Source organism: Cavia porcellus, unplaced genomic scaffold (genome assembly GCF_034190915.1).
Source record: "Cavia porcellus strain 051 isolate PalLab524CR breed Dunkin Hartley unplaced genomic scaffold, mCavPor4.1 scaffold_26, whole genome shotgun sequence".
NCBI lineage: Eukaryota > Metazoa > Chordata > Mammalia > Rodentia > Caviidae > Cavia > Cavia porcellus.
The window spans coordinates 4,945,117-4,972,334 of NW_026947509.1; the positions used below are offsets into that span (position 1 = coordinate 4,945,117).

The 27,218-nt window shown below is 42.6% G+C and overlaps 1 protein-coding gene across 1 annotated transcript in view; it reads right to left on the reverse strand.

The window, feature by feature from the left end:
• Positions 1–27,218, reverse strand: part of Disp1 (dispatched RND transporter family member 1) — a 166,269-nt gene that overhangs the window by 84,903 nt on the left and 54,148 nt on the right. Inside the window, 1 exon segment of the mRNA XM_063236675.1 lies at positions 24,461–24,535. The gene's annotated coding sequence lies outside the window, so the exon portion shown is untranslated.

A 27,218-nucleotide genomic window follows, 5' to 3' on the forward strand; every position in this document is an offset into this window, starting at 1 on the left:
TCCTCTTATATGGCTCCATCTGCCAGTCTCCCCAAAGAGAGTATTATTGCCTTACTACCAAGCAGTCTCTGACCTGATAATTCAAGGCAGAAGGCTAGGAAAATGTTATTATGGAAAGGAACCAGATATTATCATTCAACCCTTCACCAAAGACCAAGTGGACTGGTTACTCCAGACCACCGAGGCATGGCCTATTGCTATAGCCTCCTTCTCAGGAACCATTGATAACCATTACCCTCCAAATAAGTTAGTTGATTTTGCTAAACGTCACCCATTTGTATTCCCCAAAATTATAGCTTCACAGCCCCTTTCTGGTACCCAGTGTTTTTTACTGATGGCTCCTCCTCTGGCAAGGCTGCTTATGTAGCCCAAGACAATGTTTTCACCCTCCAGACAGACACCTCTTCTGCACAGCTAGCTGAATTACAGGCCATCCTGGCAGTTTTCACCACTTACCCCAACCAACCCTTCAATTTGTTCACTGATAGTGCCTACCTCACCCAGTCTGTTCCATTATTAGAAACTGTTACAACCATAAGCCATACCTCCCCAGCTGCAAACCTATTCAGGCAATTACAGGACATGATTCGGCTTCGCAGTCATAAGTTTTTCATTGGCCACTTGCGAGCTCATTCCGGCCTCCCGGGTCCCCTTGCTCAGGGAAATCACTTGGCTGATATTGCCACATGGGCACAGGAATTCATGGCCTACTCTGGGCCTATAGATGACTCCAAGATATCTGAGGCCCAACAGGCTCATCAGCTACACCATCTCAATGCCCAGACCCTCCACCTCCTCCACAAAATTACTCGGGAACAAGCCAGACAAATTGTAAAAAATTGCCCTTCTTGTGCCGTTCATTTGCCTGTTCAGCATCTGGGAATCAACCCAAGAGGTTTAATCCCCAATGCCTTGTGGCAGATGGATGTCACTCATTTTAATGAATTTGGCAACCTAAAATATATACATGTAAGTGTTGATACATACAGTGGTTTCATCTTCGCCACACTCCAGACTGGAGAGGCTACTAAACATATTATAGCCCATATGCTATCAGCTCTCTCAGTCCTGGGATGTCCCCAACAACTCAAAACTGACAATGGCCCAGGCTACACTAGTACCTCTTTTGCCAAATTTTGCAAGTGCCTTAATATTCTCCATACCATGGGTATATCTTACAATCCTCAAGGACAAGGCATTGTTGAGCGTGCACATCATTCCCTCAAATCTACCATAGATAAGGTGAAGGGAGGAACCTGGTATCCAACCCGAGGTTCTCCTAAAAATATTCTTTCACATGCTCTGTTTATTTTGAATTTTCTATCCCTGGATGCCTCAGGCTACTCTGCAGCATCTCGCTTCTGGCACACACAGACAGCCACACAATATGCATCTGTTCTCTGGAGAGATCCCCTGACCAACACATGGAATGGCCCAGACCCAGTCCTCATCTGGGGACAAGGCTCTGTATGCATTTATTCCAAACAGGAAAAGGGAGCTAAATGGCTCCCTGAACGGCTTATAAGTAGACAGTTTCTCATCAAGGACCCAATGTGATGCCCAGGAATAAAATCCTCTCCTGAGGCACAATCCCCTGTGTTCTCTTACAGATGGTGCAACTTCTCAAAACCTTATGGACCATCGTTGGACTTTTGACACAACTACATCTAATGGACAGCGACCCCCATCAACCCTGGAAATGGGAGCTTAGCCGCTGGATGACCAAGAAAAGGTTTGGACTTGGGTAGGATCAGGAAGTCCATGGTTTGCGCCCACACCCTGTTGGTTCTTTCCGGGGCTCCAATGTCCCAAACAAAGTCAATTTTACCTTTGTCCCACAGCAACAGGGGGCAGATCATATTGTACTTCCTCGGGAGAATCTTTTTGTGCTCATTGGGGCTGTGAAACAGTTGCAACAGGGTGGCAACCCGCCTTCCCTGATAAACACCTTAAACTGACATGGGGGCCATTGGGGTGCAGCCTAGATGACTACCCACCAGCCAATCAAAGACCCTGTCAGGTTCTAAACGTCACTGTCACCACTCCTGAAGACCCTGGCTGGCTGACAGGATGCACCTGGGGACTTCGAGTTTATGAGTCAGGCAAAGACAGGGGAAATCTTATTCTCATAAAAAAGGTTCCCCTACAGACTTCATCCGCGCCCATAGGCCCAAATCCTGCTCTAAAGCCAAAATATAATCCAAATCCAAAATACAATCAGTCTAATACAGATCCTGTTACTGCTATTCAAACAACCACAGTAAGTCACCCAACCATAAGGGTTTCTCAAGCCCCACCATACCAGGCAGATCGTGTACCTCCCCCTCAATATTCACATTTTAACCTATTCAGTTTGATTAAAGGAGCATACATGGCTTTAAATCATACCCAACCTAATCTCACCCAATCCTGTTGGTTATGCTTGGCTGCTCCTCCCCCATATTATGAAGGGAAGGCCCTCAATTTAACCTTTAACAGTTCTTCTAGCTCATCTGCCTGTGACTGGGGCAATCACCACAAGCTGACTCTCCCTGATGTCTCAGGTAGAGGGACTTGTCTTGGGGACTCCAGCCGTCCACCAGCACTGTCAGCACGACTCTGTGCCCAGCTTCATTCAGAATTCAAGCCAAATAATTACCTCATTCCACCCCCAAGAACATCTTGGGCCTGCAATTTTGGCCTCTCACCCTGTATAGCAACTACTGTTTTTAACAAGTCTGCAGGTTTTTGTGCTCTTGTACAGGTTCTTCCTCGCATAACTTTCCACCCAGGAGACTACTACCTCCAGGCATCGCAGATCAGCTATATATTTAAGAGAGAACCCGCGACACTCACTTTAGCTGTGTTGCTAGGATTAGGAGTAGCAACGGGAATAGGGACAGGGACCACGGCTCTAGTGTTGGGAAATAAGCATCTAGCTCAATTACAGGCAGCAGTGGATCAGGATATAAAAGAAATAGAAGCATCTGTGACGGCTCTACAGGCGTCCCTGACGTCTCTATCTGAGGTAGTCCTACAAAATAGAAGAGGACTAGACCTCCTATTTATGAAGGAGGGTGGCTTATGTGCTGCCCTCAAGGAAGAGTGTTGTTTTTACACTGACCACTCGGGAGTCGTCAAAGAGTCCATGAGTAAACTGAGAGAGCGCCTCAGAGAGAGAGAAGAGGAGCGCCTCGGAGCAACCACCTTCTCCTCCATGTGGGGGGGGTCTTTTCCCTTACATTGCCCCCCTCTGGGGACCCCTAGCCACCTTGCTGTTACTGCTTACTGTAGGACCTTGTATTTTTCAGAGGATCATGACGCTCATTAATAACGTTAATAACAAGATTGACACATTTATGGCAAAGCCCATTCAGGTATATTACCACCGGTTGGAAATGGCAGAACAACAAACTTATCGGGAAAGAACACCCACCGACGGCCCACATGATACTGTGGCCCAAATGCCCTGAGGCACTGGACAGGCAGCCAGAGACGGGCAACTAGGACATATATGTAGTGCCAATCGGCCACCTAAGCCAGGTCCAGGACCAACAGCTGTCCTGCAGGCCCATGACAGGTAAGGCTTGATTGGGTTCATATGAGGAGTCCTTGACCCAAGACAGGTGCTGTCCTCCCAGGGTCTGCCATATTCCTAAAAATATATATATAATAAGGGAGGAGATGTAGGGAGTGGCTTAGAATGGCTGCTGCTGCCCTGCCCCTCCCAACTGAGGGCATTTTGTGTATCAGCCTACATTTCCCATGATCCTCCCCTTGCCTGCAATGCGCATGACGTAAGCAACTTCCTGCTTCAGCCTACATTTCCCATGATCCTCATGTCTGCCTACATTACCCATAATCCTCTCCTGCTTACATCATATATCCGGATGTGACGATGACCTATCAGATAACACTCAGTGCCCTCTTCCTGCCTTTGGCCTGCCTCCACCCTATATAAGTTGTAGCCATTTTAAAAAATAAAGAGGTTTGACCAGAATCCCGCCAAGCCTCTGTCTCTCTTTTCTCTTGCCCTGCCCCCATCCCCGATCCCCTCTCCAGGCGAAGGCCCACGGGTTGATCTGCAGGACGGATCACCCTGAGTTTAAAAATCCAGGGGTATGCAGAGGACGTTCAGCCTCTGTTAATATGACCTGACTTCCTTACATCTGTAGACACTGTCGAAGACCACTGTCCAGCATCTCCCATCACACTGCCTAGAGCAGGGGTCTGATATTCATGTGAGACTTTATTTGCCACCTCTGTTCTCACAGTGACACATGACTTGGCACTCTTTCCAAGAAGCTAAAAGAGAGGTGGGGGGAAAGAATGAAGCAGGAAACAAGGTCCTGGTGCCTGTGCATCTTGTCTCTGAAGGCAAAGCCCCATGAGCTGCTCCAGAGAAAACCTGCAACCCAAACAAATCATGTAGAGACCACATCAGTCACAAGAGAAAAACAATTCCGTTTCAACTTCAAAGCACAAAATGACTATAGCTTTGCTGTCACATACTTTGCAAGGCAATTACATTTTTATGTAGTAACACATTTATTTGTGGATTTGAAAAGTTCAACTGAAAATTACACAATTCTCCCTAAAAAACTTGTTTTTCAAAAGTTCCTCTTAAAAACTCAAATCTTGGTTCTTTTTATCTAGACTAACTTCAAATACAAGGACAAGGCATTTTAAATCACCTGAAGAGTCTAACAATATCTTCTGGCTCTCCTGACATCAGAGACAGCTTACACAGCCTGAGTAGGAAAACATGTAACAGTATGTGTTACCTAAGCCAGCTGTACCCCTTTCTGGTTTAGAATATATGAGGGGAAAAAAGTATTCTTGTTCTCAGTACAAATTTGGGGATAAAGCAAGTTAACACTATTTGGATCTAAAGTGTATCTAACAAGATGTATTAATTACAAATCTGTACAGAAACAAGGAGTATCTTAATTTCAAATTTTATAAAATTATCCCAAATATAAATATTAGAGATGTCTTATTTATTTCTGCAGTAATGGTGACTGAACCCAGGGTCTCACGCATATTAGACAAGTGTTATTCCCCTGAGCTACCACTTGTTAATCTACTCCTTCACTCAGCGTTCAGTGGCAGTACCTTGTGATCTTTTAAGAGATTACCTGAGGCTGAGGATATAGCTCAGCAGCATAAGCATCTGCCTGGCAAGCGGGAGTTCGTAAGTTTGATTCCCAGTACCCCCTCCCCCAAAAGAGAGAGATTACCTATTAAGCAGTATAAGAAAAGAGAAACAAAGAAAAAGAAAATGAAAGATAACCGTGAAAAGTAACATCTTACTGCTAACCAGATCCAAGAATAAGTACAAAGCAGATACACCTTCAGTATCTTACATATTTTGAGTCAACTTCTTTCTCAAATACACTCTAACTGAAAAGCTGACATGTTAGACAATGTGGCTTTAACAGCAACTCTCTGCTGTACATTGATCCGTATCAGCTAATGTTGTTATGTAAAAGCTAGGTATCATTATGAATTAAAAATTGTCATTCATTTAGGTTTTATTCTTTACTATTCTGTAAAATAATCGACTCCTCGTGTCATAGTTCATTTCTAACCACTTCACAGGGCATGGGTGTAAGGGGACGCACCCAGGGAGGGGGTGGCTGCCCACTGAGGTGCTGGGCTTCAGTCAGTCATCCCATAGGGGCAGGGTCACCACTTCGCGTGCCTGCAGGACAGGCAATGGTGCGGAGAGGCCGTCTCAACTCCAGTGCATCTCTCAGCACCGCCTCCCTGCCAGTGCCCTGCAGTGAACAGCGCAGACCCCAGCACAACTAGGTTTTCCACTCGCATTCCTCGGTGGAACCTCAAATAAGGTCAACAAAGGTTGAGCGAAGCATAAGAGCATACTGTGACTGGCTTTTACTGTCTAATAAACTCTGCAAATAAATTAAAGTTTAAAAATTTGATTAATCCATGAGTCAACCCTGCATAATTCACTTCTTAAAAAGAGTTCAGCACAGGAGGAAACTAAGGCACAGAGGGGTCTAGAGGGAGAAAGCAATGGGAAGGAAGTAACAGCATGCAAACAGTGAAGGAGTGCTAGGAATGGCAGCTGCCCCCAGCAGCGCAGGTGGTAAACAGCGGCACCGGGGTTGCCCAGGCAGCCTGAAGCAGGGAGCAGGCCAGCACACTCGGGCCAGCCCGTCAGAGCACAGAGAAGGCAGGGCTCAACAGAGTAGTACTGTGGCTTCTGAACAGTATAGGAACAGAGAACACAGCAACACTTCCTCCAGTCATGATCAGCTTGCAAGTGTAAGATTAACCCTCTTACAAACTGAGCTGCTGCCATTCTGTTTATTATTTTCTTATTGACTTGGTAGGAGTAGTCCAGGGCCTTTGCATAGTGCTACATCCTCAGCACACTCTGTATGTTTTGAGACAGGATCTAAATCACCAAGCTGCCCAGACTACGTTCAAAACTCCTGAATTGGTCTCTGAGGGCTGGGATCATGGCATGTGCTACCACACCACCTCTGTGGTTCTTATGGTGTGTGTGTGTGTGTGTGTGTGCGCGCGCGCACGCATGTGCACATGCATGTATGCAGTACTAGGGATCAAATGCCAGACTCACACCAGTGAGCTATGTCCCAGTTTAAAAAAAAAAAAACCAACTCTAGAGCATCTATTTTCATTCTGGCCATACAGAAACTTGATTAAAGCAAATCAGCAACAGCTTAAGAAAAAATGGGAACTTTTGGAATCACAGACAAGAAGGAGGCTGCTATGGCCTGGAAACAGAAGTTACAGTATGCAGTCAGTCCTCCAACCACCTCTCTCTGTCATGAAAACAATCCCTTCTGTTCGAAGGCCACACACAGGTGCCAGAGGGCAATGTGCCTGTAGTGTTCCCCAGTCCTTGTTCTGAATAATCTTACACTCGAAGAATCAGAAACCCCAGAATCCCTCAAATTCGTCTGATGCAAAGATACTTTTATCTGCTAAATAGTTCATACTGTCGGTAGCTCACTAGAGATAAAGTGAAAAAGGTTTTGAGCAGCGTTAATGTAACACAAGACATGAAGTCTTTCAAATTACCTAAAGGAACCATGGTAAGGGGACACATGTTGAGAAGGAAGCATTTTACAAAAAGAGAAAGAAAAGGAAAAAAAGGAAGGGCTCTATATCAGTCACTTTTGGCTTCTTTCAAAGATAAGTGTTAATCTGGAGAAATTACTCAAACATGCCTAGAGAAAAGGCCAGCTAAATGTGTGCCATCCCCTCTCCTGTAAATGCCGCACTGCCCATCATAATGTCCCGAGAGGTTTCAACCCTTGAGGTCCAATCACCACCTTTTGTAAAAGCTCATGTCCCCAGAAAGCTTCTCGAACCCCAGCCAATACACAATATGCCCGCCATGGCCCCCAGTCCTGCTTCTCACTGTGTGGACGACTCAGAGATTATCCTCTTGCATGACCTCACAAGGTCCTGTGCATGGTGGGACATGTGCAGTGTCTTCATGGCTGAGAGTTCTGCAGCTGAATTAGCACTTGTAGCATCTAGGCAGGGAGCTAGCAAGACCTCACAGCTGGCTGAGTTATTTGCTCGGGGCCAAACAGGTAGTCAGTTACAGGTAATCAGATTTGAATTCAAGCTTTGGATTCCAGGTGTCCAACCGAGGCAAGAAGCTAACAGGACTCTGACGAAGGTGCTTGCTAGAAGATAAATCAGCAGCTGCACTGTTGACTGGTAGGAAGGGGGAAAAAAAAAAAGCAAATGGACAAGCAAAAGAGCAAGCGATCTACTCCTGAGACAAGGGAGCAGAACTCATGGGCAATCAGGGTGAGACTCCAGGAATGTGAGACACCACTGCTCAGGACTGCTCTGCCGCAGAGTGGCTATCCTGCCGTCCCCATATGACTGTGGGGCAGCCAACTTGCTGACCTTGCCAGCACTGCTGTCTGCAATGAACTTCTACCGTACTTCACCCTTGAAACTAGCCGTGCATGATTTCCACCTTACGACAACATCAAATATGATGTTTACAAACGCTCCAGGACAAGAGAGGACTACTGTAGCTCTGAGCTATTTAGACATGTTCAGCTTGAGTTTTTAACTGCTCCATCTTCCTTCTGGGATAGCTTTTCTTGCTAACCTTCTCTTCTAGATTTCCTCTGGAGAGGTTAATAGATAGGTAATTTTGTGTTTGGAAATGTCTCTCCTTCTTATTAGTTTAGTAAGGTGATATTAGGGATGACAGAGCCAGCAGACAACTTCATTTCTAGTCACTGAGCACTTTTTATCGTGTGTTCTCCACTAGTTCAACTGCAGGCCACTTGAGGGCCCCACACAGCCGGGCATGTGGTAGGCAGCAAGCTGGGGAAGGGCTCTCCTCCACTCCTCAGGCAAGAAGCCTGGCCCATCCCACTTGGCCCTGGGAAGGTGCTGAGGGGCTGAGCGACTCTGCTTTGGGTCAGGAACCAGTAGGTGCAAGGCTCCACTTCTTGATTACTTCTGGTCCTCTGAGATGATTGGCTTCTCTCACTCCCACTGGGGACATGTTGGGACAGGCCGTTCAGAGCCATCCCTGCCAGAAGTACCGCATCTCCTGTGACCCCAGCACGGCACATTCTGCCACAGGACAGTTCCTTGTAGGCAGCTTTAACGGGTCAGCGCAGGTCCACAAGCAAAGGAAACAGGCCAAGGGAACCTTAGCACATCCTCGATAATCTCATGGCATCAAGACGTTGAGTAAAAGCAGCTATACTACTGCCATACGAAGATAATATCCTAGTAAGCAACGGGCCTAAAAGTTATTTTTCAGTATGAACATTTTTATCTTTTTTATGTATTAATGCATATTATTTTGTAAAATACTGGTTTTCAGCATGGCATTTCCATATATGCATATAACATATTTTTGTCATATCCATAAAAAATAATCCCTTTTTCTGCCTCTTAATAATCCCTTTTCACTTTCATGACATCTCTTTTTCTCCCCAATTCTGTGTATTAGTCCAATGATGGTGACCTTCTGAGAGCTCAGCAACAGAGAAGAGCCCACTGCAGCATGCACACCGTAGATTTGCTGCCACTGTTAGGGGAAACATGTGATACTCATCTTTGGGAGTCTGGCCTATTTTCCTTCCCACAATGATCTCTAGTTCCATCCATTTTCCTGCAAAGGACATGATTTTGTTCTTTTTTACAGTTGAATAATACTCCATTACATGTATGTACCCATTTTCTGTATCCTGTGGTCCACTGATGGGCATCCAGACAGATTCCCTACTTGGGGTGTTGTGAATTGTGCTACACAATAAACCCGGGTATGCAGATGTCTCTATAGCAGACTGGCTTTAATTGTGTTGGGTATATAGGTCACATGGTAAATCTACCTTTTGTTTTTGAGGAACTTTCACATTGATTTCCATAGAGGCTCTATATTAACATGCATTCCCACTAACAGTGCCAACAGTTACAATTTTAAGAAAACCAATGAGCTAAAAGGAATAAACACTAAACATAGGACTAATTCATCATTTTCTGACTTCCTTTATGGTTATTTAGTATTGAAATATTCACGGTACAGAGAAAACGAATTTATTATTAAATTCAGTAAAATACATAAAAACATCCAATTGCCTTTAATTCTTGATCCATCACACAAACTCTTTGATTTACAACCTTATCTTCTGAGAGAACCAACCCATAAGATGAACAAAGTGTATTTGCTCTGATTTGGGCTGGTTTTATTCCCATTGTAACCTAATAAACTGACACTGTACTTTCCAAATACATCTCCAGTTATTCTGCGCATCCGAAAAAAGTGAGTCCTTCTAACTGGAAGGCTGAAAGCTTGAGGTCATTCCACGGAAATAAAACATCTCTGTTTCTTTTAAAAATCCTTCCTTCACAACTATCCAGCATCACCAAGTTGCTGAGCCTCTCATTTCACGGCTGGAAATTATCTCAGTGTGGAATTCCTCATCCCAGCACTGTGGCTCTTACTAACTCTCCTCCGCCAGCACACAGTCCTCAGTGTGAGCCTGGGACGTCAGAGGCCCTGAGAGTTGCTGAAACACAGCCTGCTGCTCTTGGCTCCCTCCATGCCCCACCAGGAAGTTCTCATGCAGGGGTTCCTGGGTCTGACTGAAAGCTGTGTTTCTAACAAGGTTCTAGGTGATGCTCGAGGTACGAGATGGGGAACCACACTTTTGAGAACTTCTAGTCTAGCTTCTTTCTACTATTGCATTCTGTAGGTAAATAAAACTAATTCTCCACAGACCAGACATGCCTGCAGTAAGCCAGGGCTCTAATATAGTGCTAGCCACTCTGAGTTCAGTAGGGAAGCCCCTCTCATCTTGAGGATCCTCAGTTATTCTCAAATCATCTCCTGGTCAATTCAGTAAACCCTTTCATAGCTCTCACCTCTACCACAATATAGCTAGATTCTCCCTCTGCTAGAAGGCTTTCCTTCTCTGCAAACAAATGGTGACTATTTTATCAACCCTAATTTATTTGTTCATTAGTTTAATACGTATTTATTGAAGTACCTGCTATATATTAGTCATTGTGTGAAATGCTATGAAAAAGACTATTCTGGTCATATCTTTCAAAATTTAACTTAAATCAATCTCAAATACCCATGACTCTGTACCCACCTTACAAATTAAACTGTTTAAAAAAGTGAAAGATACCGACCCCCAAAGCACACAAACTGGTTTTTCCAAAAATTCAGAACCTGAGAGCTCTAAAGAATTGAAGGTATAATAAAGATGCAACTATTTATATATTCAATACATTTGCAGTGTCTTCCCATAGATTTTTTTTTTTAAAGTAACTGGTGGTAATCACAAGTTGACACTTCAGGTAGTCCTCAGTTGGAAGGACACCACAGTGCTTGAGGGCAGGAAACAGGCCCAATATCTGGTATTCCTGGGGCATCGCAGTGCACACTGCTCCCAGAGAGCACCCAAAGTCCGGCAGGATGGTGGAGCCACCAGAATCTGTTAGATCTTCCAGGTAAATTTTTTTTTTTAATCGGTACAAGGGATCGAACTCACAACCGCCTGCTTGCAAGGCAGGTGCTTATGCCGCTGAGCTAAATCCCCAGCCCCTGGTAAATTATTTTTATAGACAATACCACAGCATGAGCAGTTGATACTAACACTTCATTCACTTCTTTGAATCAAATATTTTTTTACGCCCTCAAAGTACTATGAGTGTATTTTAAAATTTGTTTTTACTCATCTTAATTTTAAAATAACGTTTATTTATATTCCACTGCAAGTTTGAATGAAGTCATGCAAGTTATCCAAGACTAATAACCCCACAGAATAAGTGAAATTTATTAATGATAAAGGAAGCTTTCACAGAGACCAAATTAAGTCAGTTTTATAATTTTATTAAAGCATGACAGAAGAGTTCATGTGAGTGCAATAAAGTTTAACAGAAGCTCAGGTAGGTGCTAAAAGAGTAGGCATTACATGCAATGAAAATATACATTAAAAGTAAGAAAGCCTTATAAGAATTGTGAATTTTCTCAGATATTAGTTAACATACATTTAGGATCCAATTTATGCCTTCATTTCAGAAGGCAGCTACAGTGATGTTCCACATTGTTACTTGGTCTGTATTTGAGAAATGAAATTATTTAATTTGCTATTTCTAAGACAAACTTAAGGGCTGTTTAAAATGTGGCTCATTACATGATTCTGCAAATGTACTCTGTAATGACTAACATCACCGCACAGCTGTATAAATATATTTACAGGACACACTCTTCTGCCACAAGTGGGTATTTTCCATTCTAAGCATTACTAATATGGATTTCAAACTACTCAGATTTAGAACTAAATGTAAGAGGAGAGATATTTCAATTTTAACTATTTGTAAAATGCAATGCTAACCCAATAGAATATTTAGTATATATTTACACACCACTTTGTTCTTAAACAAGTATATGGTGACTATTCAATTCTTTTACTTAGATATATCAACAATAAATATCAGTTAAGATCCATCTCAAAATAAGTGTGCATTTATCAGCAAATCACTTATAGCATGATGAGTAGATTGTTTTTCTAGGAAGAAAGTATGATTTTAAAAAGTAAAGTATGCCAATACTATCATCACATAAATAGAAATCACTTCAAGTTAAAACAAAACTATCTGAATAAGCTCAATTACACTTTCTAGATTTTACATACAATAATAAGAAGAAATGAACTTTTAGCCATTTTGAATGTCATGAATGATAATGTTTTAAGTGATACCAAAAGTCTACAACTATGGTAAACATAAACAATACATGTAAAACATACATAACAATATCAAAACAAGTAACATCTTTGGTCCCACCAATGTCTTAGTCAAGATGTGTCACATGCATTAGACCAAGGCTGCAAGCAGGGGATCAGGAAGTACACACGAATACACCTTCTGCCTAACAAGTAATTCAGACATGAAACTTGGAGAATATTTTTAGTTTTGAAAATATAAAATAGACTTAAAACTTCACACTGGCAGGCACCAAAATAACTTCTAAGTTCTGAATGATTTTAAAATATGTCCGCAGAGTGTTCAGCTTTTGTCTCGTATCTAGCAGGATCTGCCTTTCTGACCAGGAAAGGGAGCATGTGACTCCTTTCCCAAGCAGGATCTGGTGGGGCACAGGGCTCCCACGCTGGGTGGTACTGGTTCCCAGGACCGCAGTTGCACACATACTGAAGTGGACACCAAGAATCCAAAAGTCCCTGAGCTCAAATCTGGTACTCGCCAACCGACTGCACTGTCTCCTGAAGGAGTGCCCACGCACAACTCCTCACACACAGGGAAGGGTCTCGCGCTCTGGTCAAACTCACCACATTCCTACACGCCAGGAGTGTCAAACAAGGCCCATGCCCACAGGGCACAATTAAAAGAAAGATTTCTCTTTGACTATATCATGAACCTGAAGTTAGGATTCTAGGCCCACAGTTATTCCCAGCCATTCAAAATGATGTTTGTACCCAGGCAGTTAAATTTCTTCTGTATCGTACAAGCTATAATCCCTGAGAAGTGGATCAAAACTCTCCAAAGCAGAGGATTTAGTAAGAATGATTATGTTTTTCTTCAAAGCACATGGCCAGTGAGTATTGCATGCCAACAGTTCCTCCATGGAATGTACAGACACAAAGCACAAAGGGAAGATGACAGGACAAACGTACTCCTTCCTTCGAAGAATGACGGTGACGTGCCGGAGGCATACTCGCCTGATTTAGAGCACACAAGAAGGATCTTTCTGAAAGTCAACTCCAAGTGGGTGTATACCTTTGAAAAGTACACATATACTTAACTAAAACACCAAGTACTTTAACACCATAAATACACAAAGCAAATGTGAGAAAACTGGTTTGTATTTTAAAACTTCAAACAGTCAAATGAAAGTGGAAGCTGTAGATGTTAAGCAATGTTGCCCTGCGGAAACTGGGCCTACCTCATTACTTCTGAATTTAACTAGAACTACTGAATGCAAAATAAAATTATTCATGACCAGTTCACCGAACTGCCTTCTAGAAGGTTTTCATAAAACACCACAGAAACACACAATTAGCCATAAACTTAATGGCAATACTTTCTGATAAAATACGTACACCCACAGGTTTACTTGTAATTATTTTAAAATCATTTCATCCTGTTCTCTTTTTACTGTTATTTTTGGGGTCCTGGGGCCTCCATGTGCTAAGCAGGTACTCTACCACTGAGGGACAGCCTCAGATCTGCTCTTAGGTTTTAACAACTTTCCTGAAGTATCATCTGCATGTGAAAAAGTATAGAACTAAGTACACAGTTGACTGGGGGTAGGCATAGGAACAGATGGTTCTGTACCCACACCCTCAGGAAGCTATGGTAGATTTCCATCATGTGGTACAGGAGATTAACTAATGATCAATTTGTACCCCCCAGCTGAACTGAGTCCTCATGGAGCTGGGTATGGGAGGCCCCCTGAGGACTGCTGCCAGCAGCATAAAAGGAGATCTGGAGGGGAGGGTGGTGCTGCTGGTGCTCCTGGAGGAGCTGGTCACGCTGGCTTTCCTGATGGGAATGGCTGTTCTCACCGTCATGCAGGATGGCTGCGGTTCTCTTCTGGGGAGCGCTGGTCCTTACCTTGAGTGTCACTTCCTGGCTCCAGTGCAGATCCCTCAGCCTGCTGGCACAGATCCCTCATCCTGCTGGTGCACTTTTAGCTTCCACCACTGACCTTTGGGCCTTCCCAGCACAGATCCTTGATACAGACTTGCACGAGTATATGGTCTCTGGGCTCCAGCTGGATTCATAGAGGACACTGCCATGGGATCCAGGCCCTCAGCTGGATCTTTGGGTCTCTAGTATGTGGAAAGACATCCCACATTCTTCTGCATCTGACTCTTTGTGTGAATATTATAAAATTCTATAAATTATGTGTCCTGTATCAACGCTTTTCCCTTGTAAACTCGGACCACAAAACACAAGGAGGCTACTCCAACCCAGGTCACTCTCTGCAACGTATCCCACCAGGCAGCCACTAATGTGATCATTCTAAGGTAATTTTTCCTCACAAAGTGGATGGCATAATCATGTAATATGTGCTTTTCTCTGAGAGTTGACTGCTGTATCACACTGTTTCATACCCTACCAGTGGGCATTTAGTGACATGAATGTTCTTTTTTTTAAAAAAAAATTTATTTAAAGAAACACTAAACAAAACAGAAAATGAGTAGAAATAATACATACTTTCAAAGAAAAAAATAAACAGTAAGAAATCACTAGCTGATGATTACAGATTGTCCTCTTACAAATATTCAAGATACTAAACTGGAGCATATAAAGTGGGTATTCAAACTGTGAGACTGCAGCCAGTTCTGTTCAACTATCCAACAAAAACTTAGAAATATGGTTATCAATCCTACACACTTAAACATACATGCAGTTCTCCGTATCTTCAATTATGTTGAGACTGAACAAACTCAAGCAGGCTAATATCACTCTGAATAAAGAATAACATTATTGCTGGGTTTCACATTATGACACTCCAGGATCAGCATTGAGTACTTTAGTGTCTCTTTTTCTTCAAAGTATCTGATCATTTCATCATGTGTCATAAGATCAGTTCTCATAAACTGTTTATAGATTCTACACATGCATGTATTTCTATTCTTTCTATACTAAGGGAGAAACAAAACAAAACATATTCCTATAAACACATGAAATGAAAAAGACATATGACGGTTGTAAAAGGAGTGCTACCATAGTTCCTGTGTTGTCTCTTGTTATCTTCAATAGAATTGGCTATATTATCATACATATATAATTGAATATATCAGTACATAACAGTATTAATAAAAACCCAACTTTGGGGGCTGGGGATTCAGCTCAGTGGCATAAGTGCCTGCCTTTAAAGCAGGCAGTCGTGAGTTCGATCCCTGTTACCGATAAAAATGAAAAAGCAAAACAAAAAACAAAAAACAAAAAAACCCCACAATATATATAGTATATAGTATAAAACTTCAAAAACACGCAGTTATCAAACCAGAATGTGTATCATAGAGTCTTGTCATCTTCAGTGTAGTTACCTATACTCTCAGCCTTGATACTATCCATCATATCAGTTTTAAATAAAATCTTATCGATACCAAACAGCAATCAAACAAACCAGATTTAACTAAAATCAGTCCTGATAAAATAGTATAAGTCATACAGGGCTCCAGATTAAGATAATAGGAAATTAAAGATGATTATCGTGCTATATCCTGATGTTTTTGGGATAGCTATCTGCGCCCTCAAATCTAATGCAAGCAGACAAACTGGGACAGAATAAAATCTATCTAAGCAGAGTGGTGCAAGTAATGTGGGTTTTAAATTCTGATACACTATTAACAATACCTTCTGCCATCTTTTTTAAGACTCTCCCTCCCCTTTCACTTCCCCAGGGTACACTATGCATTTTTGGGTCTCATCAAGACCCTTGGTTTTAAATTGGGGAGGGGGGGGCAACCTATTTACCTAAGTGGTCCGAACCTTCCCTCTCCTGGACTTGATCTCTAATTGTGTTCCTTTACCTATTAAAGCCTGTCTTTCCAACCTATCCACAAATACTAATCTAGTTGCCACTATTACTCTCTGGTTCTCTGTCACACAGAGCATTGTTTTCTCATATTTGATTTTCGTCCATGTACTCTTTTTCATGTTAATTATATTTCCTAAAAATAGCATCTTGGTGGACCTTATCTCCTGATCTACTCCACATGTGGTTCTTTTTTTTAATTTATTGTATCAAGGCCATCTACATTAGAGATTATAACCAACCTTCTCTGCCTCATTTCTGTTTTGCTCTTTTTTTGCCATCAGTTGTCTGCTTATCTTCTTCATTCTGTTTTCTGCTCCATTCATTGAGGCCTCTCTGCCACTGTTCCTGGAATCCTAGTACTTTTCTCTCTCTCTCTCTAGAATACCCTGCAGTATTCTTTGTAGAGTTGGATTGGTGGCTGTGAATTTCCCAAGTTCCTCTTTGTCTCAGAAGCATTTTGTTTCTCCATTAATTTCTAGAGACAGCTTAGCACGGTATATCAATCTGGGATGGAGGTTATTTTCTTTCAGGGCTTGGAATATTTTGCTCCAGGCTCTTCTTGACTTAATGGTTTATGTCGAGAAGTCTGCCGTTATTCTGGTGGGCCTTCCTCTATAGGCTATCTGTTTCTTGTCTCTAACAGCTTTTAATATTCTGTTCTTATATTGAATTTCTGGGATCTTGATTATTATATGCCTAGGTGTGGCTCTGTTTTGGTTGTAGGTGGCTGGAGTTCTGTATGCCTCATCCATCAGAATATCATTTCCTTTTCCTATGTTTGGGAAGTTTTCCTTAATTATTTCTGTGAATAGTCTTTGTAGTTCCTTTGTTTGTATCCCTGCTTCTTCATTCACATTCTTTATTCTCAAGTTAGAGATCCTCTTGTCATCTTCTAGCCTTTGTATTGTTACTGCTTGTTTCCTTGTTATTTTTTAAAAGTTTTTCCTTTCATAATCCCACATTGCAAACCTGAACTCTAGTTCAGATAATCTATCCTTAGATTCTTTCAAGCAATGTTGCCAGCTTTCAATGGAGTGTTAAATTTTCTGGTAATCTCTTTGAATCTGTTTCATATATTCTATATTTTCTTTATATTCTCCATCAAATGGTTCTCTCCTTTGTTTGAGTTCCTCCCTTCTTCCATCTTTGTCTGCTTGAGGGGTGCTTAGCATCTCTTTTATTAACCTTGTTATATCTTGCTTTACTTTAAATATTTCACTTTTGAACTCATCTATGAGGTCCCAAATATATCTCTTTATGTCCACTTGTGCCATGTCTGATATTGCTTGTTTGCTGTTCTCATTCTCCTTTGTATTTACCTGTCCTGGGTCAATGTTCTCAGGGTTGGGACCTGGGGACTTTTTCTTGTTGCTTCTTCTTCCCATCTTTTTTGTTTCTTCCAGGAGGCCCCAGTTTCTTTCTTTGTTGGTTATAATTCTTCTCAAGCATGCTGGCTAGGTGACCCTTCCCACTGCAGTGTGCTAGTGAGTTGCAAACAGGGTCAGTGTATGCTGGCCCCTCCCCTCTGGATCAATCAAGCTGCTGAGGCCTGCACTAGATTACTGTGTGCTGCCTCCCCTCTAGGTCAGTCAAACTTCTGAGGCTTCACTGCGTTAGTGTGTGCCGCCACTGTAGGGAATTGATTTCAGATAACCTATTGGGTCTCAGGCAGGTCGCATGACCCAAGCCTAGCTCACTCTACCAATTCCGTTCGGGAAGGGAACAACAACTGACTAAAGTCACTGCTGCCCCTTGTACTTGCCAATCCTGCCCAGTCCCAGAATGTTCTCCGCCGGAGGTCCCCTTTCTGTGGAATGGCTCCACTCCCGTCACTCACCACAGGTCATTCTGGGCTCTCCACCAGCTTAGCTCTCTGTTCAGCTGGCTGACCCCCGACCTCGGTGTGACTACGCCTCCAGTGAGTCGAAGCGGTGGGACCTCAGACGGCTCAGCAAGTTGCCCACTGTGGCAGGAGCACTGAACCTTGTTAGCTGTTCCAATAGTAGCACCAGGAATGTATGTTTGACTGGTTCTTCTCACCTTAGTTTCTACTTGGGATGAGAGAATTCATCTTCCTATGTTTGGGGCTCCCCATACTGTATTACGTTGAATTCGAAGTTGACTATCTCAGGGAGCCTCTGTAGCTAGCTGTTACCTATCCGCCATCTTTCCTTTTCTTCTTCTTCTACGACATGAATGTTCATACAGGGGCCAGTGTTCACTTCTCTTGATGGCTGCGCATTTCTGCATCCTAAGGTGTGTGCATGCTAATGGTACTTACAAGCTGCTGGAGAGCTTTCCAGGGAGTGCACACCTGCTCTGCACTCTCCATACTTGGTAGTTCCAAACTCTGTAACTATTCTGGAGGTTGTTCATAGTTGCAGGTGGCCACGAGAGCTCTCTTAGCTCCTAAGGGGAAAAATGACAAGAGGATGAAGAAAATAAAGACAGAGGAAGAAAGCTGGGGTCAGGTGGAGCCCTTCTCCAGATGGCAGGACGAGACTGCTCAACCACAAGGCATTTATTTATACAGTTGTCATACCATGCTCCTTTGCTGAACTAGCTCACTGCTTCTGCCCCTGTTCTACTGTGTGCTCGGGGCTGGAACACCTGTCCCCTCCGGCACCCTGTGCCCTCAGGGTGTTTCTCAGGCGCCCTAAGGCCTGGGGGCACTCCTGCTCAGGCACTCTGCTTTTGGATCCACACATGTGAACTGTCACTAGCTCGGGGGCTCTCAGCACATGGTATCTTATTATAGGTTTTAATATGATTTCCTGATAACTAACAAATGATCATCTTTCCTTGTGCTTACAGGCCAGTGTGTGTCTTCCTTGGTAAAGTATCTTTTTAAGTCTTTCCTTTTTTTGTCTTATGTGTGTTCTGAGTTCTTGAAATACTCTAGGTTGAGGCCCTTTGCCAGACACTGTGTTACAAAAATTTTTTCTATCTTGTGCTGTTTTTTCATTTTTAAGTATCATTTGTAGTGTACTCATAACTGTGATGAAGTCTGATTTATCAAAACATTTTTAATCTTATCAATAATGCTTTTATCCTAAGAAATCTTTGTATACCTTTGGATCACAAACACTGTTTCCTTCTAAAAGTTTTAGTTTTAGGTTTTATAACATTTAGGTCTGATCTATTTTCAGATCATGTTTGTCTTTCCTATGAGATGGAGATCAACATTCTTCCTCTTTCCCCTAAAAGAGATGTAAGTAACCTGTCACATTCTGAAAAGCCTGTTGTTGTTTTTTTTAATTTCTTGGCAACTCTGTTGAAAAATCAGTTGGCCACATATGTGTGTCTTTCTGTACTTTTCAATTTTATTGATCTATTTGTCTATGATTTACGTTCTTTTAAAGAGGTAAAATATTCATTATGTCCTGTTGCTATGGAAGGAGCTGAAACCACAGCAGGGCTGATACAGTCCCAGCATCCTTTAATAGTGGAACAAGAATTCAGACTGACAAAAATAAGTGCAGCTGCCATTTCATTACTCTTCAGAAATCACCTGTTATTCTTGTAACAATGACTATAAGCTATGGTAACTAAAAGGCATCACATGAGTTTTCTCAATTGACTGCTCCTTGGTGAAGCAGCCAGAACGAACACAGTGGTGCCGGGCTTGGTCCCTTTCAGGGCCCCTAACAGGCCCCTGTCATTTGAGCCCTGCTCAGCAGCTGGGCAGTGTGCGACCCTGGGCCCTGGCACTAGTGGATCCTGGCTCAACCCTGCCATGCCCTGCCCACCACAATGAAGAGGTCTGCACTTTGCTTCTGTGGACAGGAAACTGAATCCATCCACCAGTTTTATAATTCATCTGTTTCCATTGCCTTTGGTCCTTTCCAGGAAACAAGAGTGAAAGACATTCCTCAGGCTGCATCACTCCCTGCCCCTCGGCCTGGTCTTAGGCTGTTTTTCAATCCTTAGTGAACAAATCTGAATCTGTGAGAATTCTCAACATTGTTAAGTTAATCTACACTTTTCATAGGTTTATTTATGTTTTAAAGTAATTAATAGTATTTGTTATATACAGTGAACAATTTTTCCACAATAATGTTCTACAAAGTTTCAGAAGTTGTAACACAAAAGATTTAATAAAAGCACAGTTTGTTATTAATATTATCAATACAGTACTGGGATAAGATACATATTTGTTAAAAAATCTGTATCTGATATAGACATGTAACACAAAATGCTAAGCACAATGAACATTAACATACATGTCAAATAGAAATTTTTTTAAATGAAAGACAATCTCACAAAGATTTGATAATTTAAAAATTATTTTTAAATGAGAATCGTGTTTTGTTTTGTTTTGTTTTGTTTTGTTTTGATTTGATTTGAGACAGGGCCTAACTACATAGTCCAGGCTGGTGTTGAACTCACTATGTAACCCAGGCGGGCCTCAAACTTGCAGCAATCCTCCTGTCTCGGCCTCCTGAATACTGGGATTATGAGCATGCACCACCATACCTGGCTAAATGAGATTTTCAAACACAAAGTATTAAATTCTTATATCTGAGAGACTTTATTTTTGTATCATGACAAATACCCAGACATAGAGAACTCTCTTATTCTTTTGCATAGATGTGGATGGGATCTCCAAATTGGATATTAGGGCACATCTTGCTTCATTTAAGCTCACTTTTTAACAACAAAAATATTTTATATGTTGCCCTGGTTTTGGGCTTGCCATTAAAGTCAGTTATCAGTTTGTGAATTCAGATTATAGGTCACTTTCTATAGTCATTTAATAGTGACTTTATAGGTCACTTTTAATTTTATGCTGGAGTGTTCCACTGCCACATTTTTATCCTCACTGGAGCCTATTCTGTCACAGTTATTTTTTACTTGTACACATTAGCAGTAATAATGATTATATCTAAGCACTCACCCCAGCTCATTTGCACATAACTGCAGCCTACAGCAATCCCAAACACCAGAAACCCTCCAGGAGTACTACCCGACACAGTGTTTGAAGACTGAATTCTGGGTAGCCAGCCAGGCAAACAGCACCACACAGGCTGACAGAGGAACTGTGAGGGTCAGATTTACATGGCAGTGGGGACTTAGTTCTCACAACACCATTCTGTGGACTCAGACAAGCTTTACCGTGTGAACAATCGTAGGAAAGCTTTGCTTACAGAGTGACTCACCATCAAAGCAGACATGGCTGGAAGCCAGGGGGCCACATGCAAGGCCACAGGGTGACTCACAGGGACGCCTGCTCACTCCCTGGAATCAGCCACCTCAACCTCCCACCCCCTCGGCTCCATCTCAGTTCCAACCGGTTCCATCTCGGTCTGTGGTTCCTTCAGATTGCTCATCTCCACCGTGATGGTAAACATGAGGCACCCAAATACAAGCCCCCCCCCCCCCGCCAACTTCCTGATTTTCCCCTGCATTGGGGAGCTGGCATAAAACTGAGGAAGCAACCTCTGAGGTACCCTTCCCTCAGGCACCTCCCTGAGCCTTCTCACCCTCGTCCATGACACCCCCTCCAGGCTTTTCCCTGACCTCCCCCCATCCTACAAGTGGAGGCGGGCTTCCTTCTCAGCACTAGGACCAGACCAGACCAGACCGGACCGGACAGGACCGCCACCCCTCTCTGCTGCCACCCACCAGAACTGCTTTCTCAAAGCCTGCCCCGCTCTTCCTACCAGGCACTGACCTCTCCTCTTAAGTCAGGGTGCTTTTCAAGGTCTGCGTTCAGGCCCTCTCACCCGGACACGCTCTTCCCAGTTCTAGGGCGCTCGGGCCACAACCCTGATTTCTAACCCCGACCGCTTCATGCTCTATGGAAGAATTTCTGCGGGTCTCATGAACACCTTTCCTTGGAAACAGCCCGAGTGCTGGATTGAGGTCCGTGTCACAAGCTCCCCTGGCTGCACTTCCCTTCCACGCTCAGCGGGGCGCAGTCCCAGTCTGCGTGCACCTTCAGGCACTCAGGCCTCACGGCCGCCCCCGTGCTGCGCCCCCATGTGCGCCCGCTGCCTTCGCACCTGAGCCTGCGTGCTCTTCTCTCCACCCTGCGGCCCTCCTTTCACCCAGCGAAGACTCAGCGTCTTGGGCCGACTCGTCCCTAACAGGTTCACATGGGGACAGAAGTGGAGCGCCCCCCCCCCCCACCTCAGAGCCCAGCCTCATTCAGAAATAAAGACTGTTGCAGAAGAAACTGCTTCCTGTGAGTTCACAAACTCACCCAAGACGCCTGGGTCCTTGTGACAAGGTGCCATCCACGCACAGACGCCACTCAGAGGCCTCACTGCCGAGGAGCCGCTCCTGCTTTTGGAAGGCACTGACCTTGTGGACACTCCAGACTTCTAGCCCGGTAACCGAGAAGTAGCCATTTCTGCTGCTTATAGCACTCAGCGTGCCACACATGTTCCAGCAGCCCTAGCAAACTAATGCGAGTCACAGTTCAGCTCTTAGCTCAAACATATTTCTTCCAGGAAGTCTTCCCTGATTTCCCCGTATGAACTCATTTATATGCCATCACAGCACTCTTTGCTTTTCCTTAATGTCATTTAACACATTGGTCTGTAGGGTTAATTACTAATATTTAGCCCTCACTAGTCTGTAAAGATCAGCCCAGACACTTAATTGCTTCTCCCTGCTTTCCTGTCTGAAGCACTGATCACCAGCTAAACTGACTGTTACTAAGTATACTTGTTTACTGTTTGTTTTCTTCACTACCCAGCGGGAGCCCCAGTCCCAGAGCAATGCTTCACACAGGGGTAGCTAGTCATGCAGAAACAGGAATTATATGGTATATGTCGAATGAATGAATGAATGAGCTTACTTAATAATGACGGAGATTTCATTAAAAGAAGTTTATCACCTTAGGATGAAAACCATGTAAAATAGGATGAAAACCATGTTAAAAACTGGAGCTTTTAATCCTCTGTTTGCTAAAAGAAGTCTTTAACAGTCGTGATACACTATTCATCAGTTTACTTTTGCTTTCCAGTTCATTATTTAATATTCAGGAATATATGCCAACAAAACAGATTGAAAGGCACAGCTCCCAGCTATGAGTAATCTCAAAATGATTTAAAAATTCATGGAATAAAGACGTAAAACTTTATTACTTTCTTGGTTAAGTTTCTGCTCTCAAACATTAAAACAGAAAAGGATTAAAAGAAGGTTTTTAAGATAATAAAAACAAAGTGTCTTCCTCTGAACATTCTGCATTGCCGAAGTAATACTAGGAAGTCAGAATTTTTTTTCTTTTTAAGAGGCAGAAAATTTATTAGAGAAAAGGAATGGGGAATAAGAATAGATCCTGAGAGACATGAGGGGTACCAAATAGATTGCCAAAATTTTTTGGTAAGTATTTTCCTCCATTATTCTGGTCCACAATGGATACTTCCTTCCTGTTTCTTATAGCTTTTCCCTTGAAGTACAATAGCTGTAATGATATTCTCTGACTATGGGAAAAAGTGCCACATAGGAATGATAAGCCAATGAAGAATTTCTATTTGGAAGAAAAACAGTATCACAAAAGCCAGAAGACCCTATCCTCAGTGCTACTGTTTGCATTCTGTCACCTTTCATCAGAAAGTCTGAAAGAGCGCCTTCTAAACGAAGTCAGGAAATGGCAGAAAAGCACTTACTGCCAAAGAGCAGATTCACCTGTCCCCCATCAGCTCCGCACACGAGCCACACCAACTCCTCACTTTTAAAGGGTTAACGCCAACCTGTTTAACAGAAGTGTGCTTCAGTTTTGAGGGCTTTTCTTTCTTCATTTTTAACTTAAAATTTCTTCACCTCAAAACCATCATACCACCTTTTCCCAAAATATGTCACACCAGGAAATACAAAACAGACATCACCCAAATGACTCTCAGCAGGGAAAAAAGTCTTTTACTTCTTAAAGTAAATGTATTTACTTCTTTAAAAGTTTATTTTTAAGATTAAAATTAAAAAAAAATCTCAAAAGACTTTCAACAGTTTAAAAAAAATACCACAAACACACTACCTGCTACTCAAGATAAAGTTGTCCCTTAAAACAATATACATCAAAATTTTAAAATAGTTTTAATAAAAATTACATTGCTATTGCTTTTCAGCCTTTTGGCTAAAATCAAGTGTAAAAATCACATTGCTAATTTTTAGGAAAATTTAGTTATTCTCAGTTTGTAAGAGAAAATAGAAACTATCTGACCTCTAATTTGTTATCCATTAAAAAAATATCCTGATAAAAACACTGAAAAACTCAAAAGCTTCCATTATTTTGGACATTCCAATTTTAGCATTTTTATACTGCTATTCTTTCAGCATTACTTGCTCCAGAAAACAAATCTATTTCTATTGAAGATACAGTAAAAATGTTCAAGAAAACCTTAAAATTGTATTTTTTTTTCTTAAAATTGGCTTGTGCAACACATGAAAGAACACAGAAGTCTCAACCTTTTAAAAGATGCTTTGTCAGGCTGAGGGTGTAGCTCAGTGGTAGAATGTTGGTCCTGAGTTTGATCCTCAGCCCTGAAAAAAGAAGGAAAAAGGCTCTATCAGCACAATGTAGGCCAGATTCGCGCTGTCTCACTCACCCCCACGTGACAGGCTCATGTCTGTAGTTCAGGAGATGTTCCTTACACTGGCTAGCATATCTGAAACTCACGGCACGCCTGACTCGCCTCTAGGCACTCATCCCTTGACGTAACAAAACATAATTCCTTCCATGATTCTAGTGAAAACCCACATTGGACTGGAAAGAAGTCAAATTTTGCCCACACAGAGCCAGGCTATGCTATCTCGGAAGTTTTACAACGTTCAATTATCTCCTAGAAACAGTCTTACCAAACAAGAGTATGAAAAGTTAACACACCAGCCACTGCTGACAGGCAGATCCATTTGTAATCTGCACATCCACCCGAAGTCTTGGAACCCACAGCCAATGTCTCCTGCGCTTCTAGCTGTGGGCCTGCAGCACCCCAACTTCACCCTGGGTCTCAGGGACACCCGTGGCCCTAGCTGCAGCGTCTCTCCGACCCTACTCCAAATGCTACAGTGAGACAACAGATCTGCCGCTACTCTCAGACAGCAGTATTTTCAACAAAGAAAAATTAAAAACAATGTAATATTTATATAAATTATCTCATTTAGGAAACTACTATGCTTGAAACTAAGATAGGTACTTTGAAATACTAGTGTGTGAGTAATGGAGAATATTCTGACAAATTTCTTTTCATCGCATCTGCCTGAAAAGTGTCCAGATGGTCTAAGTTATGATGACAAGAACAGTCAATCACAAGGCTGACAAGTAAGCAGGAAAATAAAGGCTTGTACTTCAGGTATTCAAACAAGTATTTCAAAAATGTGCCTGTCTTAACAAGCAGCATTTCAAGGTCTCTGAGGTAACACACACCAGCTTTCAGTTTCCAGTTTCCCATTAATCTGACATCAGGGAAGAAACCTGATAACTTGGTATCTCTGAGACAGAAGCCTCCGCTTCTGTGATTACTTTTTCCACACTCACCATTCTTTTTAGTTGGCTTTTAAAATGTCTCATCTATACACTCTGGGTTTATGCAAAGTGTGCGTTTATCAATAAATCTGCCCTTGCAGAAATGTTTCTGAGATGCATTACACCCAACTGTAAATGCCCATAAGGAATCATTTTGAACAACTAATCCTCTGCCGCTGGGTAAAACAGATTAACTCCAAATGCTCTCTCTCCTGAAACTGGAAGCCAACTTATTTCAGATCACTTGCAGCTACTTTTAACTCCCTCTTGGCAAAAGGTTTTTCTTCCTAGGCTTCCTAGGTCAAAAGACAGCCCCTCTGGTCACCAAGGATTGCCCTGATCACCTTCTTCAAAGGAAATGCAACATAGGAAGGTCTCTCACCACAGGTCTGACATCAAAGTACCCAGGACTTCCTACACCTTTGCAGCTGACAGGGTTAGTCTACACAAGCTCAGGACTTCAAAGAGCTGGCCCCAGGCCAGCCACATTTGCCTTCCATCCAAGTTAATCCTCCTTAAGGAAGAAATGCAGGTCTTATTTACCAGGGCCAGATAAGCTTTGTCTTCCTATAGTCATGGAGCTTTAACTGAAAATACATTTGAGCCTGTGCTGAGTTTTCAGTGTATTACAAGGCAGAGTAAACAGTGGACAAACTTTCTGGTGTATGGCTGCCTGCACCTGACTGCACAGGAAGTTTGAACTGTCAGGTATGCAGGACGCTCCTACTACCAGCAATGCTGTGCTACAGGGTCCAAGCCAGCAGCCATACCTGGGGTCTACACTGATTGAATTGGTTGCTGCCTGCACAGAGAATCAGAGAAAAACCATACAAAGGGCAAAATGAGTTTAACTGCAACTTGGCCAAACAGAGAAGACAACTAACTGACTTGCCTTCCCCAAGCCCAAAGAAGCATCACAATTTACAGAGAACAAAAGCCCAGAAGTGCACATATGTAGATCCTGCCAGGTTGTGGGTCCAGGGGAAGCTGGCTGGAAAAATAGATTGCACACCTGGTTTGCCAGGCTCTGTGAATCCTTGGCACCAGGGGTCAGAGCTAAGGGGACAGCTTCAGTCTCCACCCTCAGCAGGCAAGGGTGGCCTGCGGGACAATGGGCTGAGTCTGGGGAAAAAACCAAATTGAGGCTTCTCTAAAAATTCCTCTTTAGCGGCACCCCATTACACTTTTGCACCCCTCTCCTGTCACAGAGCTCTCTGGGCACTCACTCTCCAGGGCTACAGCACCAAAGGTGGAAGATGAAGGCACAAGGGGCTGGGGAATTTAGCTCAGCAGCATAAGAACCTGCCTTGCAAGCAGGCAGTCGTGAGTTTGATCCCTGGTACCGATAAAAAAACCAAAAAACAGACATTTCATTCTGCCACACAAGTTAGGAACAATTTTGTTAGGAGAAAACATTACTGTGCTTATACCTTTTGAACAAAACTCAACCATCACAATAAAAAATAAGCTTATGATTTGATATGATCACTGCATGATCTTCTATAATTAATAATATCTCTTAATTGTTCATTTGTCCTGATATCACTGCTTAATAAAAGTAACAAATATAAACAAATCATAAGAGAAAAACAGAAATTCTATTCATTTAACTTATTCTTCAGTTGACTTCTAAAAAGTCAGCTTTATTGGATTATAGATAAATTAGATAGAAATTAATATGCAGTCAGAGGGATATAGGGG